This window comes from Cupressus sempervirens, chromosome 7, assembly GCF_028749045.1.
Source record: "Cupressus sempervirens isolate cs-2001-9-10 chromosome 7, ASM2874904v1, whole genome shotgun sequence".
NCBI lineage: Eukaryota > Viridiplantae > Streptophyta > Pinopsida > Cupressales > Cupressaceae > Cupressus > Cupressus sempervirens.
In genome coordinates, this window is record NC_143124.1 from 104,166,050 (window position 1) to 104,188,461 (window position 22,412).

Genomic DNA, 22,412 nt, shown 5'->3' on the forward strand with positions numbered 1-22,412 from the left:
TTGCCGAGTGCCAGTTTTTCTCGGCACATGAATGTGCCGAGTGGCAAGTTGCTCGGCACTTGAAGAAAAGTGCTGGGCACAAGAAGGTGCCGAGTGCTAGAAATTACTCGGCACTTGCTCTTGCTCGACACTTGAAAGTGCCGAGTGAACTCAGCACAAAGAGGAGCTTGACAGTAAATGCCGAGTATGCTCAGCTCACAAAGGAAATGCTCGGCAACAATAGATGCCGAGTGAGCTCAGCTCCAACAAAGAAATTATAACTTAAGCGATTTCAACGTGAATGCTTTCACCATTAAAACCGGAGAGCCAAAGCTTTAACCTTTCAACCAAACTTGTCAAATGTAATGAATAGAAGATGAAGAATAATAGATTAAGTATGCTGCTTGCTTTTTATTCAACTGAGATTTAAACTATTACAAAATCTGGGAGCATTTGGCTTCAACTAGAAAAATCCTAAACTAATAATACTTCAAACTTCAGTAAACTTTTAAACCTACAACTCTAATAACTGCATACAAAGGTGCCTGGAGTAATCACTGCTTCAACAGGACAAATCCAAACAACAAACTTACAGAGTCAACAAGGAACCACGTGCAACTACAGGCACAAACTTCCTTCCTTCTTCCTTCTCTACTTAGCTCTGCAACTTCTCTATGATCTGCTTGATCTCACTTGATGAATGAATGAATGTAGAAACATTCTTTTTTTTTTCTTCTGACCTAAAACGTTTTTCCCTCTCATTTTCAAATTGAAAAAATCTCACCTACCAAAATTAAATGCCTGTCGACCATGGATGCCTGCAATGCTGACAAGGTAGATGGGTGTGGGGCTCGAGGACAAACAGCTAGCCCTTGATGTTAAATTCTAACACTCCCCCTTTGTCCCGAGACCCACAAACAAGGATCACAGCTGATCCAAATCAACTACACCAAGACTCTGTCTTAGGTGCACAAAAGATCCAATGCCTAATGGCTTAGTAAAAATGTCTGCTAGCTGCTGCTCAGACTTACAATATTCAATTTTGATATCTCCATTCTCCACCAACTCTCTGATGAAGTGATATATGATCTCTACATGCATGTTTCTCCCATGGAAGATTGGATTCTTGTACAATGCAATTGATGAGATGTTGTCACAATAAATTGTGGTTCCATCCTCTTGCCTTTCATTCAAATCTGTCAAGATCCTCCTTAACCAAATTGCTTGACAAGCTACTGTATTTGCTGCAATGTATTCAGCATCTGCTGTAGATTGAGCAACAATAGGTTGCTTCTTGGATGCCCATGAAATTGCAGCCGATCCCATATGAAACATGTATCTGGAAGTGCTCTTCCTAACTTCTAGCCTAATCACTATCAGTGTAACCCACCAACTTGAAATCATCATTTGCAGTATATAAAATTCCAAATCTTTTGGTAACTTTCACATACCTTAGGATCCTCTTTCCCACTTGCCAATGGGAATTCTTTGGTGTTTCCATAAATCTGGAAATCAAACTTACTACATGCATTAGGTCTGGCCGAGTTGCAATCAAATACATTAGACTTTCAACCATACTCTTGTATAGTGTTGAATCCACTCTCTTGCTAGAGTCTTCCTTGCTCAACTTCAAACCTATTGCTATTGGTGTGGGGGCTGCCTTACTATTCTGCATTTTAAATCTCTCCACGATCTACCTTGCATATTTTTCTTGAGAAATGAAGATGCCATCATGCATTTGTTTTACTTCTATGCCTAGAAAGTATTTTAAGAGACCTAGGTCTGTCATTTCAAATTCACTTTTCATGGCCTCTTTAAACTCACCAATTAGAGCCTTATCATTACTAGTAAAAAATAAATCATCTACATACAAGACAACAATCAACACATTACCCTTTGCTGCTTTGATGTAGAGAGTAAGCTCACCATTGCTTTTGCTAAAGCCATTGCTCATCAAATATGAGTCAATCCTACTATACCATGCCCTTGGAGCTTTTTTGAGCCCATAAAGAGGTCTCTTCAATCTATATAGTTTGTTCTCTTAACCTGCAACTTCATAACCAGGTGGCTGCTCCACATACACTTCTTCTTTCAATACACCATTTAGGAAGGCGAACCTCACATCCATTTGAAATACCTTCAACTTGTGTTGAGCTACAATTGCTATGACAACACACATAGTTTCCATTCTTGCAACAGGGGCATAGGTCTTATCATAATCTCTTCCATACTGTTATTTGTAGCCCTTGACTACCAACCTTGCCTTATGCCTATCAATCTTGCCTTCAACATTGCATTTAATCTTGTAGACCCATTTTACTCCAATCACTTGTTTCTTGGGAGGCAATTCAGTTAGCTCCCATGCCTCATTCCTTTCTATGGCATTTATTTCCTCATCCATGGCATTACACCATTTCTTCTCTTTAATAGCTTCTTCAAAATATATTGGATCACTATGAGAAAATAATGCAAAATTAAGACTCTCATCATAATCTTCATACCTTTCATCTTGGTATATCTCCCTAAGACTCTTGGTCTTTCTTGGTAACAGGGAGGAAACTGTGGGATTAAAATCTTCATTGCTTTTGCATTGCCAACTAGCTCGGTCTTCACTGGTACTTGGCACTGACACTCAGTCATGCCTAGAGGAGCTCGGCAATGTCTGAACCTACTTTCCTTTTCTTCTATTTTCTCCTTCTTGTTGTTGTTCATCAACATCTTCTTCACTCATAATTGGCCTTTACTTGAAGTGCTTAATGACTCATCAATTGAACCATACCAAGACCAATTTTCAAAAAATTCCACATCTCTTGAAAGCATCATCTTGTTGTTCAATGGGTCATACAATCTGTATGCCTTTGATTCTGGGCTATACCCTATGAAAATGCATTTCACACCTTTGTCATCAATTTTTTTCCTTTTCCCTTTAGGGACATGTGCATATGCAACACATCCAAACACCCGTATGTGTTCAACTGTCCATCTTCTTCGTGACCATGCTTCTATTGGAATTCTATCACAGACTGCCTTTGTAGGACACCTATTAATTAGGTAAACTGCTGTTGCCACAGCCTCTCCCCAAAATTTAGTTGGGAGACCTTTTTCTTTCATCATGCTCCTTGCCATTTCAACAATGGTCCTATTCTTTCTTTCAACCACTCCATTCTGCTATGGTGTATAGCTGGTTGTGAGCTCTTTCTTTATTTCATGTTTCCTACAAAAATTTACAAAAGAATTAGAGGTATACTCCCCTCCTCTATCTGATCTAAGGACCTTGATATAGTGTCCACATTCTCTTTCAGCCTAGGCTTTAAATTCTACAAATTTTTCAAATGCTTTAGATTTATTCTTTAAGAAATACACCCATGTCCTACAACTGAAATCATCAATGAGTGTCATGAAATAAGTACTCCACCCAATGGAAGTAACTTGCATAGGACCGACTAGGTTAGTATGCACTAACTCTGATGGATATCTTGCTCTCCTAGAATTTTCAGAATTAAAGGGAAGCCTATGTTGCTTACCCAAAATACAAGCCTCATACTTGTCACAAGAATTTCCTACACATGGAAAAACTTCTACCATTCTTTTATTTGACAACAAATTTAAACCAGCATAGCCAAGATGACCATACTTGAGGTGCCATAGCTGTGAGGGGTCTTCAATCACACTCCTTAGAGCTGATTATGTGAGAGGTGTAGCACAAACTTGAGATGAGAAACATGTCTCTATCTTCAAAGAAAACATCTGGTTCTTTGTCATTTGAACTGCTGCAAGTAGGTTCTTGCTCCCATCCTTTTCATGAATGACACACGTGTCATTCTCCATCAGCACTTTGTATCTATTTTGAATGAGCTGACCAATGCTCATCAAATTGTGCTTCATACCAGGGGCGAAATACACATTTTGTATTTCCCTTTTCTCACCTTTCTTGGTGCAGACCATAATAGATCCTTTGCCCACAACTGGTAGGGTTCCATTGTTACCCATTTTAATTTCTGATTTGAAACTCTTGTCAATGAATGAAAACAAGGTTTCATTGCCACTCATGTGGTTGCTAAATCTACTATCGAGGTACCAAACCTCAGGGCTTCCTTCTTCACCAACATTACACATGATGAAGGCAACAACATTAGGTCCACTTCCTATGTTCACATCAGCCACATTTGCTTGTCCTGACTGATCATTCTGCTTCTTCCAACATTCATTTGCATAATGCCTATATTTATGATAGTAGTAGCATTCTACATTACTCTTATTTGAGTTGTAGTTTTTCTTACCTCCTCTTGAAATATTTTGTGAGCTACTTGCTCCATCCACTCTTCTTGAGCTTTCTATTGCAACATTTCTTTGTCTTCCACTTCCTTGGCCTCTGCCTCTAGAGTTCTTTCCTGAGCCATTTCTTCCTCTCCCCCTTTCTCTTGGATTTGACTGAGCCTTGAATGCTTGGTCTTGGGTAGAAGAAAATGTGGATCTATTGATCCTATACTCATGGGTTTGAAGAGAACCCATCAACTCATCCATTGTCAAAGTAGTGAGGTCTTTTGCCTCTTCTATGGTCATGACCAAATAGTCATACTTATGAGGTAAACTTCTCAATATCTTTTCCACTATCATCTGCTCTTGATAGTCTTCTCCATTTGACTTCAGTTGATTAATCACATTGGAGGTTCTTGAACTGAAGTCTGCAACTGATTCATTCTCTTTCATCTGAAGGTTCTCAAATTCCCTCCTTATATTTTGTAGCTTTACAGTACGAACTTTATCAGTCCCCTTGAAGTTCATCTCAAGGATATCCCATGCAACCTTTGCATAATTTGCTGTTGCAATCTTTGAAAAAATTGTCTTTGTCATTGCTGCTTCAATCAAGCTTAATGCTTTTGCATCTTTTCTCCTTGACTCTTTCAAATGAGTCTTCTATGCATTTGTGAGGGCAGCATACTAAGTTGGATCAGTCACATCATTGAATCCATTGACCACAAACTCCCACAAATCATTTACAACCATAATGGTTTTCATCTTCTTTGCAAATGTATCATAATTCTGTCCATTAAATGATGGTGGTTGCTGCCATATCTTTCCTGCATCTCCTGCCATGATAAATATCTGAAGAAAAATAAATGCCCTAACTCACTTTGGATGTGGGGCCTCAAAGCTCTGATACCATTTGAGAAATATTAATGTAAAATTAAATTTCAACTGCAACCCTAACCTTAAAAAGTTTGCTCGGCACTCACAATTGCCGAGTGCTAGTTTTGCTCGGCACTTGAAGAAAAGTGCTCAGCACAGGAAGGTGCCAAGTGCCAAAAATTACTCGGCACTTGCTCGGCACTTGAAGGTGCCGAGTGACAGGCAACAGGTGTCGGGTGAACTCGGCACAAAGAGGAGCTCGACAGTAAATGCCAAGTATGCTCAGCTCACAAAGGAAATGCTCGGCAACAATAGATGCCGAGTGAGCTCGGCTCCAACAAAAAAATTATAACTTAAGAGATTTCAACGTGAATGCTTTCACCATTAAAACCAGAGAGCCAAAGCTTTAACCTTTCAACCAAACATGTCAAATGCAATGAATAGAAGATGAAGAACAATAGATTAAGTATGCTGCTTGCTTTTTATTCAACTGAGATTTAAACTATTACAAAATCTGGGAGCATTCGCTTCAACCAGAAAAACCCTAAACTGATAATACTTCAAACTTCAATAAACTTTTAAACCTACAACTCTAATGGCTGCATACAAAGGTGCCTGGAGCAATCACTGGTTCAACAGAACAAATCCAAATAACAAACTTAAAGAGTGAACAAGGAACCACGTGCAACTGCAGGCACAAACTTCCTTCCTTCTTCCTTCTCTGCTTAGCTCTGCAACTTCTCTCTGATCTACTTGATCTCACTTGATGAATGAATGAATGTAGAAATATTCTTTTTTTTTCTTCTGACCTAAAACGTTTTTCTCTCTCATTTCCAAATTCAAAAAATTTCACCTACCAAAATTAAATGTCTGCCGACCATGGATGCCTGCGGTGCTGACAAGGTAGATGGGTGTGGGGCTCGAGGACAAACAGCTGACCCTTGACGTTAAATTCCAACAAAAGGTGGGCGTAAGGGAATTTCATATACAGTAACAAGATCTGATGATAACCCCACGAACCCCACTCCAGGTACATTGCGCTATGCTACAAATCTAGCATCTACCAACCCTAGAGGAGTTTGGATCACCTTTGCTAGTGACATGAGAATTAGATTGGTCAGCATGATCTATGTCTTCAATCAGACAACAATAGATGGTAGGGGAGCGAGGGTGATCATCACTGGATCTACAATTGCACTTAATAGAGCTGAAGATGTTATTATTCACAATATTCAAGTCAGAGACACAACCCGTGACAACGTTCACATATTTAAATCCAAAAGAGTGTGGGTGGATCAGTTGACCTGTTTTGATGGTGCAACTGGTCTGGTAACTACAAATGATGGATCTACTGATGTTACAATTTCAAACAGTCGCTTATTCAATAATCACTACAATATGTTATTTTGGGCGCACAAGATTCAGACATAATTGATAAGCAAATGAGAGTCACAGTGTATAGGAACTGGATTAGTAATACAAACCAGCGTAATCCTCACTGCAGGTAAATTTAAATTTCTCTGGAAAAATTTCCACACAAAACTTTTGACTTCATCATTTGATATTTTCATGATTTTTATCTGTATGTTAACTGGGGAGATTATGCAATTGGGGCGTTTGTTCATGCGTAGATATATTCTGAGAAGAATGTGTTTATGCCTGGGAAAGACCCTGAAGTGACTGTATGGTTCCCAGGGTATGAATCCCATGTATGACAATAGTCCAAAAATCCAGTCCAACGGTGACCTACTTTTGGGTGGTGCTACATTTCACCAGTTCTTGTACAATGCACCTCTGAATGCTCCTCCTTACAGGAACCGAAGGCAATATCCTCCTGTTATCACCACAACAAGAGTACCACATCTTCTTCAATACTGCGCTGGGGTTCTTCTCAAAGGACGCGTTCGTTCTTGCCTTCTGCATGGATGAGATATGGTGGTCCCTTAATGAGTTTAGGGTTACAAGCATTAATTTTGTAGTTATGTGTAGAAAGTTTATATGTTGTTTCATGTCATTCCGTGATCCATTCAGACACATCCGCACATAATGATGTTGTTATTATTATTATTAATAATATTGTGATCTCTTTTGTTCAATTAAACTAAATGATTCGATCCAATCGAACATAAGCATGGTTCACTTTATGTATGGAAAGAAAATATTGTATGGATACCAATGAGTAAAGAGATATACTATTTTTCTGCTGAGCTTCAGATATTAGCTACCAATGTGACTTTGAATATCATCTACTTAGTTTAAAGCGTTTAAGGTTTTGAATTATTCTTTTAATGAATTAGTCTAAAATTTCATTAGATACATAAATTTTTGGAAGAAATTTAATTTATAATATTTTTAGGGTTTTGTAAAAATTTAGATTAACATATTGTTCTTAGTAGATAAAGTGGGAAGACTGTCCAAATCTTAATCTTATAGATTGTCTTATTGTTATCAAGATTCAATTGTGTTCTTTTTAGTCACACTTATTATTAAAGTTTAATGAATGTTAAGTCATAACAACCCACTGCTAGTGAGAATGAATAACACACTTCGCACTTATTGCATTAAGGTGATGCTTATAAGGGTGAAACTTCAGCATTCTGTTAGGTCAATTTGCATTGAGTTTAACCTTGGAGAAAACTTTATGATAAAGTGTAGATAAATTGGAGCAATACTATGCATATCAGTGGAGGAAAGCCCCATCCATCACCAATATAAGCTTGACCTAATAAATGAATCGATGAACCAATACTCAAAATAAGATTCAACCAATTTAATTAGAAAACCACATTGTTAAATCTTAATAATAACATCACAAATTGATTTTTCTATAAAAAAAATCCTTCAGCTGATCCAGCCTTTTTCTACTTTGGCCCCCCGATCTTTTAACTGTTATCTAATATATCAAAAATATTACAAATTGATTTCCTTTAAAAAAAAGTCTCTTATGATTAAATTCAAATTGTTTAAACATAACTCCACAAGCTTTATTTCTAAAAAAATCTTAAGAAAGTTGATTGCTAGAAAAACCTTAAGAAAATTGATGTATCATTGTTTTTAGATTTAGGCTTTATGCATCAATGGTAATTGAGGGTAAGGTTTAAAAAAGTGATATCATAAATATTTTAAATCACTAGAATGGAATGGCAATGACATGATTAATAAGTCTTGGTAGATGAAGCGACTTTCTGCCACACTTATGAGAAGATTCATGTCTATCCTATTGTGGCACATGTGGCTATAATGCATGATATTGCCTTCTTCCACAATACACATTCCTATAACTTTTCTAGGCATTTGAGAAGTTTTCTTCTTATTTTTCTAGCTTGTGAATTCATCTTTTTTTTCCTTTTTTTCCTTTTTGGGTAGAGGCTGGTTACAGTGGCTTTGTTTTCGCATTGGTGGGTTTCTCTGTTGATTAGTTTCTGGGTCTGCAAAATCATTTGTAAATTGCGCTTCTGCTTTATTATCCATAGGAAAGATATCAACCTCTGATTTCGTGAGTGCGCACTCTCTTGATGGGTTCTAAGTAAAGTCTTTGTAGTGTTTATATGATCTAATTAAGTCATTTTAATGCTTATGGTGGATTGAAACAAAAGTTTACTGAATGGACGAGCATGTTGTGTTATGTGTTCAACATAGCCGTCCAGAGCAGCTTCAAAGTGGAGATTCTATGACCTTTCCTTGATTTATGTAAAGAGTGTGTGAGACTTTGATATGATGTGTCTGTATAAGGATGATCATGTTTGGTTAATTTTGGATCGGTTTTATGTTACAATCCACTTGTGTAAGGTATTTAGATAGGGATGTACTTAGCAAATATAAATGAAACTACTCTTGACAGAGCATGTTCATTTTTCCTGCATAAACATTTTTATTGTTTGGTATATCATTTGTTAGTATTATTGAGATGAATATTGATTGTTTCCCCCCTCCTTAAAGTTGAGTTAGTATTTATTATATTGATTGTTTCCCCCTCCTTAAAGTTGAGTTAGTATTTATTACTCTTGGAAGAGGTAATTGATAGTTAAAATACATTAATTATTTTCTTAATCTTACTATCTACATAATTCTAAATGATAACACCGTTGATATCATAGTGAAGTGGTTGGACCTTCTAAGATTGTTAATCTTGGATGATTATATTGTTATACATTTTCCTTCTATAGAAGACTAGGAATGCTTTCTCTCCTTCAAATATATGAATTGATAAGCTCAACTTAGAAGTGCAATCTCTTAATCAACCATCTCGTTCTTGCAACATAATTACTATGACATGATTTGAATCTTAGGTATAGATGTATCACATGCTTCAGTATCCTTTTTATTTGTTGGTAATAGTAGACTACCTATAAAGAACTAGTTCACACATGAAACAACAAACAATATAGAGTTATTATTTTGATACTAAGAGTTTTTAAAACCTTCAAGTTGTATTAGCACTGCCTAAAATTTAAGATGGTAGATATTCTTTTATTATCTAATTATTGTTAAATTTCTTTATGTTAAATGAATAGATAAAGTGACAAGAAGTTTTCCCTTAAGTTTGTTTACGCTTAAGCTTCTGTTATTTATATATTATAAGGTATTTAGATATTTGAGCTACATATCCAATATACCACACCACACTTTCAAGAACCAAGTCTCTCTTTCTTTTTTACTATTAAAGTCTATTTTGGTTTAGATGTTTACAAAGAAAACCTCTGTACTCTTTTCTTTTTCTACTTATTCATTGATCTCTCTCTATGTAATGTCCCTACTAGTTGGGACAATATACCTGCAAAACCAATATTAGAATTTAAACAATTATAAAAGATATTTTACTATTCTACCTTTATCTTAACCAGCCTTAAAGACATCTCTAGAATATGTCCCCTAACCCTTAGTTAATCAACCATCTTTTCTAGAGTGCACCCCTTAAGGCTCACATATGCATATGTTGACACCATCAAAATATTCTTACCATTATATTCTCATGCATGTTGATCAGATGGAGATAAAATTTCTGGCATACCAACATTATAGAGGTCATATCCTCTAAGGAAATGTTTGGCCAAATGGGCATTTCACCCATCTCTAATACCGACAATATATGTCGATCTCTATTGTGTCAGCCAAATGGGTAGTTAAAATCATCTCTAATACTGATACTATGACTTTGTGATGCACCTCATCATGTCAGCCAAAAGAGAGCTTACGCCCATCTCTAATATCACCACTATAGAAATTGTTATCAAGATTTAATTGTGTTCTTTTTAGTCATATTTATTCATTAAAGTAAAATAAATATTAATTAATAACAACCCACTACTAGTGAGAATGAATAACACACTTAGCACTTATTGCATTAAGGTGATGCTTACAAGGGTGAAACTTTGACATTCTCTTAGGTCAATTTACATTGAGTTTACCCTTGGAGGAAACTTTATGATAAAGTCTAGTTGAGTTGGAGCAATACTATGGATATTAGCTAAGGAAAGCCTCATCCATCACCAATAGAAGCTTGATCTAATAAATGAATCATTATGAACCAATACTCATAAAATAAGATTCAACCAATTTTAGTTAGGAAACTACATCCATAAATCTTAATAATAATATTACAAATTTATTTCCTATTAAAAAAATTATGCAAGCTGATCCTTCAACCTTTTTCTATTCTTGGGTAAGCCTCCATCCTTTTGACTACTATCTAATACTTCAAAAACATCACAAATTGATTTCTTATATTAAAAAAATCTCCTACAATTAAATTTAAATTTTTTAATCATAACTGCACACTAAACTTGTTAAACAAACAAATGTAGTATTTTTTTAATGAAAATTCAAAGCTTTATTGCTAAAGAACTTTAAGAAAAATGATTGCTAAAACAAACTTGAGAAAATTGATGTATCATTGGTTTTAGATTTAGGCTTTATACACCAATGGTAGATTGAGGGAAAGGTTAAAAAAAAAGTGGTGATGAAGGGAGACCTTCTTAATATCATAAATATTTTAAATCATTAGAATGGAATGGTAGTGACATAATTAATAAGCATTGGTTGATGAAGTGACTTTCTACCACACTTATCAGGAAGGTAATAATTGGTTGTAAACCTAGCCTCCCTCAAAAAGTACATTAAGGATTAAAAACATGGGAAGATTTATGTCTATCCTATGGTGGCAAATGTGGTGATAATGCAAGATATTGCCTTCCTCCACAATACACATTCCTTTATTTTTTTTGGGAACTTAAGAAGTTTTCTTCTTATTCTTCTAGCTTGTGGGTTCATTTCTTTTGTAGAGGTTAGTTCTAGTGGCTTTGTTGTCTATTAGTTTCTGGGTCTACAAAATCATTTGTACATATCCTTTTATAGTAGTCTAGACGTTGCCACTACTGTAGTGAACCATAATAAATTTGGTGTTCTTTTTCTCATATTACTATTTTAAATTTTCTAGTTTTTCCTTTCACAATTGTATCATTTCAATTGTTATTAGCACACAATTTGTGCAGATTGGAAATTGGTGTTGAAATTTTGGAAAGATAGAGGATGCAAAAGTGGAAAAATTTGCAGGTAAGAACTTGAGCCTATGGAAAGAGTAGATGCATGCTTTTCTTGTTAAGTGATACTTATTAGTTGTAATTGAAGGAAAGTCTAAGAAACTAGCTACAATGTCAAATGAATATTGGGAAAACAATGATGAAAAGGTGATGGCATTAATTTTTCTCTAGCTATCTCAAATTGTCTTATTTAGTATTTTAAAGGAAAAGAAAATAAAGGAAGTATGAGATAAACTTAGAGCATGTACCAATGACATCATCTACAAATAAAATCTTCATTACAAAGAATATTGCAAGTTGAAAAAGGAAGGAAGGTTTATAATGTCAAATCATATAAATGATTTGAACATTTTATTATGTCAAGCAACCTCTGTTGGTATGACTCAAGGTGATGAAGCAAAGCCATCATCTTGTTGTTTTTTCCTTACTTGATAGTTCAGATCCCATAGTTATAGTAGTAAGTACTTCAAATTATATGAAGACAAAGATGTTCTATGATAAAGTTGTTGCCACTTTACTAAGTGAAGACATGAGAAACCTCATCCCATGATGCTCTCACCATGGTCAGCATTGAGAAAAGGGGAATAAGCCATCATAGAAGTAATAATCACATCAATTAAAGGAAATCTAGATCACACAATCAATCAAGGCCAAGAGGAAGGAATGGAGAGTATTGGTTTTGTCACAAGCCTTGCCACTACAAGTGAAATTATTAGGCTTACAAGAAAAATTAAGGAATATACAACCTATGAGAAAGATGAAACTATTTTAATTCTCTCTAGAAGTGACTCCTAATTAGATTCTTATGTGATAGATTCTGAAGCCTCCTTCCATGCCACTTCATTTATGGATTTCTTCACAAATTACCATAATGGACAATTTGGAAAAGTATTTCTAGGAGAAAATAAATCTTGCAAAATAGTTGGCAAAGGAGACATTATTTTACAACTCAAAGATAGATGACAATGCTTGTTAATGGATGGTCACCATGGTCCCAAGTTGAGGTGAAATTTGATTTCTATTAGTCAGACTATTGCACAAGGATATCATACATCATTTCATCTGAATACTTGGAAAGTTACCAAGGGTTCAAGGATCATTGCCAAGGGCAATAAAGTTAGTAGCCTGATGTAAGCCAAATTGATTTCTCTATCATTTCATTCACTAAGGGCTTGCTAGGGTTTCTTCTTAGCCTATCAAGGATCCTCTTTGTCACCCTAAACTCAAGAGGATATTCAACTTACTCTCCACACTTCACTATCCATTTACACCAAGGTTTTCTGACTTGCTTCTTTCCAAGGGCCATCTTCCTTTGTCCTTCAAACACACCATTTCATCATACTTGCTTAGTCTTCCTTTAGCATGGAGTGAAGGATATCACTTGATAATTTTTAGACTTCCCCAACCTTTTGGACTCAATTTCTATAGGTCTCCATAAGGATTTCCTCAAACTTGACACAACTACCCTAAATAGTCCTAATAGAATTAGGCCTCCAAAGTTGGTTTTTGGGCTATAGTTCCAAAAGTCCCTTAACAAGGTGGTAAACTAACCTCAAATATGTATACCCTTTTTGGAAAACTTGAATATTTTGTGGGTCTTAGGTTCTCAGCCTATTTGTACACCCCTTTTATACCTAAAAACAAGGGTTCCAAACATACCCAACCAACACTAATAAGGGTTTGACAAAACATATGGTAAAACAAGTCTTGGAACCTTCTCCTTTTACACAAGGCTTCCTCACACATTCCTCCTCCTTCTCTAACACTTATATTGAACTACCCAATGCATACTATAAAAGGGCTCCACCTACATATCCCCATAAACACTGATGATTCCACGATGAGGATTAATGGAGGAGCCATTTTTCAAAAAATCTCGAAGCAAAAACAATGAACAGTCTACGTACAATTGATTTCTAGCTATGCACAAATGAACTCTAATCAACTTGAAATCTAAAATGAAAAGTATTTTAATAACATGAAAAATAAGAATCAAACAAAAAAATGATCCTTTCAATCCATTAATCTATACATGTAATAAAGAAGCTCAGAAACTATCAAATTTTGAATTATATCTTGTGGATTCACTTGCAAAAAATTTCTTATTACAACCTCCAAGCCTTGGAATGGATTCATTTCATGGTTACATAAGTTTACCATGAGGTTTCAAATAGTTAAAATAACCATCAACCTCTTTCTTGTCCTATGCAACTTTCCTATCAAAAAGTTGTCAAACAACTTTTTAAAGTTGCTCACAATTTTGACAACTTTTTGCATTTCTTAGCAACTTTGACATCCTTCATTTGCGAGCTTCCAAATTTGTCCACTATGATCCATTTATGATTTCTAGCAAATATTTAGCCTTTAGAATACCAATTTACATGATTTTGATCATTTTTACCTATTTGAAAACTTTTGCACAATTAACATCTTTTTGGCATCTTTCTCCAACTTTTGTCAAATGACTTAGGTATAGCCTCCAAACTATGCACAAGGATGTACAATAGTCATAGAGGATAGGATAGCTCAAAATCATACCTTTCTAAGGTTTCTAGGATATAAGACCCATAACCCTAGTTTGGCCTCCTATGAACCAAAACACAAGCAACCAAAAGCAAGAAAACCAAACCACTTAGAGTGGATTGAAAATAGTCAAATAATCATAGGAACAAACCCAAATATGACCTTCTAAGGTCCAAACACACCTAATTGACTTGGATAGGGTTAGTATAAGCCAAAACCCAACATGTAGAGTTAGGACTAGGAGTTAGCCTAGGTGCTCCTACACCATAGTCTCCATCTCTTTGAAAAGTCTACCGAAGTAGGTGTTGTTATGATAGTTGTGGGCAGAAATGTAACATTTTGGCATCAAATAATAGTCCACATGAGCAAAAAGGGCCTTGAGGTAATGTTCAAAAGGGATCAAATACTAGGTCTTTAATAAGAAAACTTGGAGTTTTGTGAACATTATCTTTACAACAAGGCAAAGTGTGTTAGCTTCTTGAAAGATGGACATGACATGAAAGAAAAACTATTGGAACTTCTGCACTCAAATGTATTTAGTTCTATCAAGGTGAGTTATTTAGAAGGTGCAAAGTTTTTTGTCACCTTTCTTGATGATTGCACTAGGAAAGTTTGGATATATATGATGACCAATAAAACTGAAGTGTTTTCTAAATTTAAAGTATTTAAAGCTCTTGTTGAAAACCAAAGATGTCACAAAATTAAATGCTAAAAAAAGGACAATAGAGGTGAGTTTTGTTTAATGGAGTTTGATATTTATGTGTAGATAATAGTATTTGTAGGGTGAAAGTTGTCCCCCACAACCCTCAAGAAAACTAATTAGTAGAAAGGCTTAATAGGATAATACTTGAGAAAGCTCAGGGTATGCTTTCAAATGTAGGTTTGTGAAAAGAGTTTTGGGCTGATCCATGTAATACAACCATGTATTTGATTAATCAGATGCCTTCATCAAGGTGAAACTTCAAAATTACAGAAAAGGAATGGCAAGGAAGACAAGTCTCATACTTTCATCTTTGAGTCTTTGGGTGTGAAGCCTATGTACATGTGCTCAAAGAAAATAGAAGAAATATGGATTTTAAATCACAAAAAAGAATTTTTGTTAGTTATGGAGATGACCAATTTGGGTTATGAATTTGGGATCCAGTGGACAAGAGGGTTATTTGAAGTAAAGATATTATTTTCAATGAGATGACATTCCCAGCTTTGTAAACAATAGAGATCTCAAACCAAGAATGCACGCCCATCTCTGAAGAAAGGAATATTGGATTGTATCCATAGGTAGTTTCTAAAACTACTCCATATAGTTCCATCTTTGTTTTAACTCCTCTTCCGTCCTTATCAGAATCAGTTGTATCAAGAAACACTGTCAATGGTAGTGATGCAAATCATTCAGAGTAATCCTCTCACAATGACGATTTTGCCCAACACAATCATTCATCTGATTGTTATAACACACCATTGGCAGAGAAAATTCATCCCACATTTGCGGGCTATGTTTCAATGCAAGATTGTCATCTCTTTGATGACCCTGATATCCCATGTCCACGCAACCCTGAAGATAGATAGGACATCATTAAACATTTTGGGAAAAACCTTGCCATCATTAATCCTAATCAGAACATGGAAAATCTGATAATATTGGGACCATCAACATCTCCAGCATCGGCCCATTTACAACATGTTCCATTGAATCCACACAACCCCATGGTCAAACATGTGAAGACTTTCATGATGCTTGATGTTAGCATTCCACATCCCGTGTTTGCTAAGAGCTAAGACATGATATCAGAGAACAAATAAGACACGATGACAACGAAAAAATGAATGCTAGCGGGTCTCAAGACAAGTTCAGACACAGGCAAACAAAATGCAGGTGTACACCTATCAAAATCGACATGGGATTGAATACATTCAGAGGACAATTATACTTGTAGTGGCTATGGACCATGATTTGGACTTGGAAAATCCTGAATACTGAAGTTTATGACAAATATAAGAGACGATACGACACCCACATTGACCAGAAGGAAATATAAGAGACGACACCACACCCACATTGACCAGAATATACTCTTGAGCATTATACCCCTGCATTCAATATATGGGCATTGCAGGGTAAGCAAGGGACAATGTTGATCAGGTCTGATGACTCCATTAGATAGAGAATTCAATGTTTCCCCTCACGGAAACAAACACATATGCCAAATACTAGTGTTGACATTACAATCTCTCATGATTGTGTGGATAGAAATACAGGTTTCTTTGACAATGGGCAAAATCACATCGCCTGCCATAGTGTTGGTTCTAAACTTCATAGTTCCAATGCACAAAAGAAATGACGCAACTTTTTAAAAGGAAATTCTCATGAGCTATGTGATATTTAACCAGATCAAGTACTGACAAAAATTAGCTTGAGGTCAGTTCTGAGAGAACTCTATTCACAAAATAGGGGAACAAGTAAATACTCAAGGTTTAAGGAGGTCTACTAGAGAAAAATAAATGCCAGCAATGTTCTCTAATTATAAGTTGCTATTCACTGAAGAGGCAGAGCCTTCCATACTAGTTTCAAAATTCTCAGAACTAACCACTAGGGATAAGTTTAGTAGTGAATACTTGTTAATTGGGGAATCTCAGTAACTAGGACCCTAGATCTGTGGACCCTAGATTTGGTGAAACTAATTGCACTTTCAAGGTGGTCGTATCGCCCAAACCTTTTGAAAGTTGGGTTCCATGTTCGACCAATCTCCAATAATGAGAGAAATCAATTTTAATTTTAGTGATGTCTTCACTAATAGAATTTAATTTTTTTACATGGTACATTAAATATTTCTGCCTACAATTTCCAAGGCTTGCCATTATTGATAGTTATATTTGTCATTATGTGGTATAAATGTAAGTTAGGTTAGAGTTAAGTACATATATATGACACATATCTCTATTCTAGAGAGTTTCCTTTAAACTTTATATCCTTTCTCATTTTGCCTTGAATTAGATATTATTGTAGACATGTATCTTTATTTCCAGAACTTTCCCTAAAACATGGTGTCCTTCAAATATTTTTCTCGATATGGGATTTTGGCCATTGATTAAGGATCATCCAATGGTTATAAAAATAAGGTTTTTGTATCTTATACGATATAATATTAAATTTGGCAAATTTAACCTCCAAGTCTCATAATTAATTAGGCTACATATAATAATAATAGAATAATAGCTTCAAAGTATGTGTACTTATTTATCTATGCATTATTAGATTTAATTTTCTTTAATAATGAAATATTTGCCAATATTTAATAGAAATTCAATAAGATCGGAAAAAATTTGGCAATACGATTAAATTTTTTCCTACTTTGGAAAAAAAACTTGCCAATAGAAAATGAAATTCCCTTTGTGAAATAATGTTGGATTTGTCAAAGTTTTATAATTTTTTTTAAATGGGGGTTTCTTAAAGTCATCCCTGCTAAATTTGGTTACTGTTCCACCAAATTGAAGACCACTTAGGAAAAAGTGGGTATATTGGTTGAAAGAGGAAGTTGAAGGTAGAAAATTCTTCAAGGCTAGATTTGTGGCAAAGGGGTTTGATCAAGAAAAGGTGATAGATTTCAATGAGATCTTCTAATTGGTTTCTAAAATGACAATCATTCACACCATTTTGGGATTAGAAACAACATGGGACCTTGAATTTGAACAACTTGATGTCAAAACTACATGTCTACATGGTAAAGTAGATGAATAATTATATATGGAGTAGCCTCAAGGATTTGTCAAAAGATTAAATAAGAGTTTGTATGGCCTCAAGCAAGCCCAAAGGTAGTGGTATATAAAATTTTATCACTTTGTGGTTGAACACAATTTGAAAATATGTGAATCAGATCCATGCATCTATTTCAAGAAACTTCCTAGTGGTAAGTTTGTCATTCTTCTTGTTTATGTTGATTACATGTTAGTAGTGTTATCATGAATTCTTACGATATTCATATGGGGGAGTATCCTAAGAATTGGAGAGAATTTGGTAGTATTGACATTTTGCATTCATGACTATGCTTGTCATTGATGTCAACATAGCAATAAATTTGTAAAGACTAGAAGAGTAGTAGACAAAGATCATGTGATCTTATGGAAAATGTTTTGATGGTATAGTTATACTTGGTTAAGGACATGTTCCACACCATATCTTGATGATGAGCTTAAGTGCAGATAACATAAGTCAAAGAGATACAAAAGATATGTGTGATTTATAGAGAGCAATAAAGAAATAGAGTACTTGAGAAGCAGTTTTAGATGATTCTATTTTATCTCTTACAGTAGTACAAAAACAATAATATGTGACTAAGAAAATACTAAAAATTATATATTAGTGACTAAACTTATTCATGTGCCTAATAGTAGTTAATATCTAATCATTTATAATGCTACTAAATTTACTACTAAATGATCTTAGTCACTTATTTGATTACATGATTTCAATCATTGATTTAGTCACATATTTAATCATATATTCAGTAGTATATTCAATCACATATTTTGTCATATATTTTATAGTTGATTTAGTCACATATTTTGTGGTATATTTAGTAGCCTATTTAATCATATATTTGGTCACATATTTAGTAGTATATTTAGCATATTTAGTCACATATTCTATAGTGTATTTGATCATGATAGGGCATAGTAGAATTGAACCATGATTCTCCTACTTGTGAAAAAAGTTCTTTTCCATTGAACTAGAACTCTTTAAGTAATACACAATAAATTATTATTTGATGCTTTTCATTCTCAATATAACACACAAAAAGATTATGGCCTAATATTTCTTAAAATGGCAGCAAAAAGGCAACATCCAATCATTATGCCTTTGATATCCTCAATATAGCATACAAAAAGATTATGGCCTAGTATTTCTTAAAATAGCAGCAAAAAGACAACATCCAATCATTATGCCTTTGATATCACTATTACCAATTTAACCTACACATAAATTGCTAAGTCCTAAATTTTCAACATGTTTTAAGTTTCTGATGTTATACTTTATAGAGTTATTTGTATGCATAAAAGTAAACTAAAAATTACATAAATTATGAAAATTTGATTACTACTATTCAAAACTAAGATCTAATTACAAAAATAGTGTAATTATCTTCTGTAATATTCAAAATTGTTTTACTGAAATGCAAGGTATTCTGATTTCATATACAACATTTACAATGCATCAAATCCACACAAGTTGTGGAAGCTTTCAAAATAGAAATACTTTGATAATCTCGAGGTTCCCTCTATAATATTTTCAAAATGTTCAAAGATTCGAGAAGGACACATACATTGTTCATATATGAAGAACCAAATAAGAAATGGGTTTGAGTGTTTTCTGTCATTGTGTGCTTGTGATAGGCTAATTTTAAGGGATTGATGAAGTAATTAAGTCCTTCTATCTTTTCAGCCACTAGGGAAAACATTAATAAGAAAAATGGGCCAGTCTTATGAATGACCAAGCTTAGGAATACAAACTTGAACCATTCCTACACATTAGATGAAGAGAAATTAAAAAAGAAACAACCAAGGAGCAAAAATGATTTAATGTTTACTCTAATTTGTTCATAAGTGTGAAGGTACAAGTATGAAGACTTGAGGTTGTTGAAGGATTATACATAAATTACATTCATGAAGCTTTCTAGCTAGGAGTTGTAGAAGCCAAGACTAAAGAGGTGAGGAGACTATTAAAGTAAAGCACATGAATTACAAGCATGGAACCTTTTGGTTAAATCATGAAGGGGCAATGAATGAAGATTTTTGAGAGATTTTTGAGGGAGCATGCACATGTTGTAAGCATTTGACTTTCTAGCTGAACTATTTAATCATTTAAAAAGGAAGACTATACTATTCAATTATTGTTCAAGGGACTTAGTATTATAGCCATAAAACCTTTTAGTATACCATATTTTAAATTTTAGACAAGGTTTAGAAGGATTGAAAATTTTAGACATAAAGATATTCAACATGTACAAATGACTATAAGTGTACATAAAGCTTCAGCAAGTTCAGACTATCATATAAGGCTACAATTTCCAATTGAACTACATGAGGTATTCTTCCTTATTTATATTTTCAGTTCTCATTCATAAGAGATTTTAATGAGTTTTAAGGGTTGCAAGTCATGTTCAAGAATGTCTAGTAGTGTTCAAATGACTAAATAAGAAAATGGGGCGAGTATTAGAATCAAGTAAATGCTTATAGCTGTAAGTCTACTAAATGATAAAATTGGTAAATTCAAACTGCCAACATAAGGTACAACATCAAGAAATAGTCATCTTACATCTTCATTTCCTGAGGAATGTAGATGAATCAAAGAAAGTTATTTTTAGGTTATGTCTAGAATAAGGTTATTTAGGTTTCTAGCAAGCAAAATTATCAGAATGTGAAGGATATTTAAGACATCTGCTATTTTCTAAAGGCAACTTTTTCTAATTTTTTAATATGGCTCAAATATTACATAATTGCTATGTTTTAGAGTGCCAATTATTTTATATGTAGCAACTAAAGTAAAAAAGTCATGATATTAACACATGATTATGAAAGGATACCAATCATAAAGATAATGCTACAATAAGAAATCAAAACATTCAGTAGCCTTATCAAGTCATATGCAACTATAAATCAGAAAGTACTTATAGAGATAACAGTTGGGATGATCAACTTGTTTATTACATACTCTCTCTCTCTCTCTCTCTCTCTCTCTCTCTCTCTCTCTCTCTCTCTCTCTCTCTCTCTATATATATATATATATATATATATATATATATATATAGAAGATAAAGACAAATTCTTGAATAGAATTTACATACTGATAATTGCAAATTTTATTTTTTGTTAAGGCTAGAGGAAAGAGAGTGACAATAATAGAAGGAAAGAAAAGATGCAATCCAAACTCTTATGTATTTTCCAATTCATAGAGTAAAGTGCATTGACATGAAATAGAGCATAAGAATCTTAATGGATTTGGAATTAGGAGTTTATTGAAAGTTCAACATTGTACCTATACTTAGAGCAGTTGATGCATGAGTAAAAACTATTGAAATTTAACATTCAATTAAAGCTATGAGGTATGTTCAAACATTCTAAGTGATTCAAAGATGGTTGTACTTTAAGATAAGACATAGTTTTTTATAGTATGACAAAGCAAGCTTAGCTACAATATGAAAAGAAAAGAAATTCAACATGATCCCTAAAATAGAAAAATTTAGAACAAATATTACAATTAATCATAAAAGGAATCATCTACAGTGGAACAGTGTTGTCATGTGGCTAGAAAAGAATCATCTGTGAGACTAACTCATAGGCGGTTGTGAACTTATTGCATAATAGGAACCTTGTGCATGTGGATTGGCATTTGGCTATGGTTATTCAGCAGATCATTCAGTTATGCAATTCTTTGGATTCTGTGTCTTTTATGCATATACCTCGTGAGTGGAATGGTGTGGTTGATTGTTTGGCTAAATGGGCCTCTAACCAGGGGCCAGCTTGGAATATTCTTGATCATAGGATGCTTCCCCTTGATTTATCTTAGATGCTGGTTCAACTTGTGGACCAAGATAAAGCTATGTAGTTCTCTTTGTTTCTTGTGTTGTTCAGCTCTATTTGTTATTCAATAAAATTTTTACCCTTCTTTTAGTTTAATCATAACAAGAATATTTTCTCAAGCTAAGAATTCATATTGTTTTTGAATGAAGCTACCTTCCTTATCAAAGTATTTCAATTAGAAAAAATGCTCATTTTAATAGGACTGTTCAATTTTATAGGATTGATATCTATCTTGAAATTAGACTTATGGTAAATGATAAAAGTAATATTCAGCTTTAAAATTAAACATTATTTAGCAAAGGAAGCAATTTTGCATTTATAAGTCTTTTAGGCTGCCATCAACATAATCCATAGAGAAAGAATAAGAGTTTGAGTTATGAATGAAGTATGTGATTCAATCTAAGGAAGCATAACTATGGCAACCCAAGGTGACATGATATTCAGAATATAAAAAAATTGTGTCAATTTTATATATTTATGATAAAAGAGGGAATTAGTCTTACTATGAGATACTCAAGTTTACTTGAGTAATTATCTTGAAATAGTAATATGTTATTTTTCGGCAAGAAGATTGAAATTTTTTGATTGTGGAATATTTTCACAATTGACAACCAAAGCTTCAGAATGAAACAACAAAGTTGAAAATCATAGTATGAAAAGAATGTG

General features: G+C 34.1%; 1 pseudogene; it reads left to right on the forward strand.

Annotated features, from left to right (window-relative positions):
• LOC149545706 (putative pectate lyase 21) overlaps positions 1-7,038 on the forward strand; it is a 7,762-nt pseudogene extending 724 nt beyond the window's left edge.
• Positions 7,039-22,412: the final 15,374 nt, after the last annotated feature.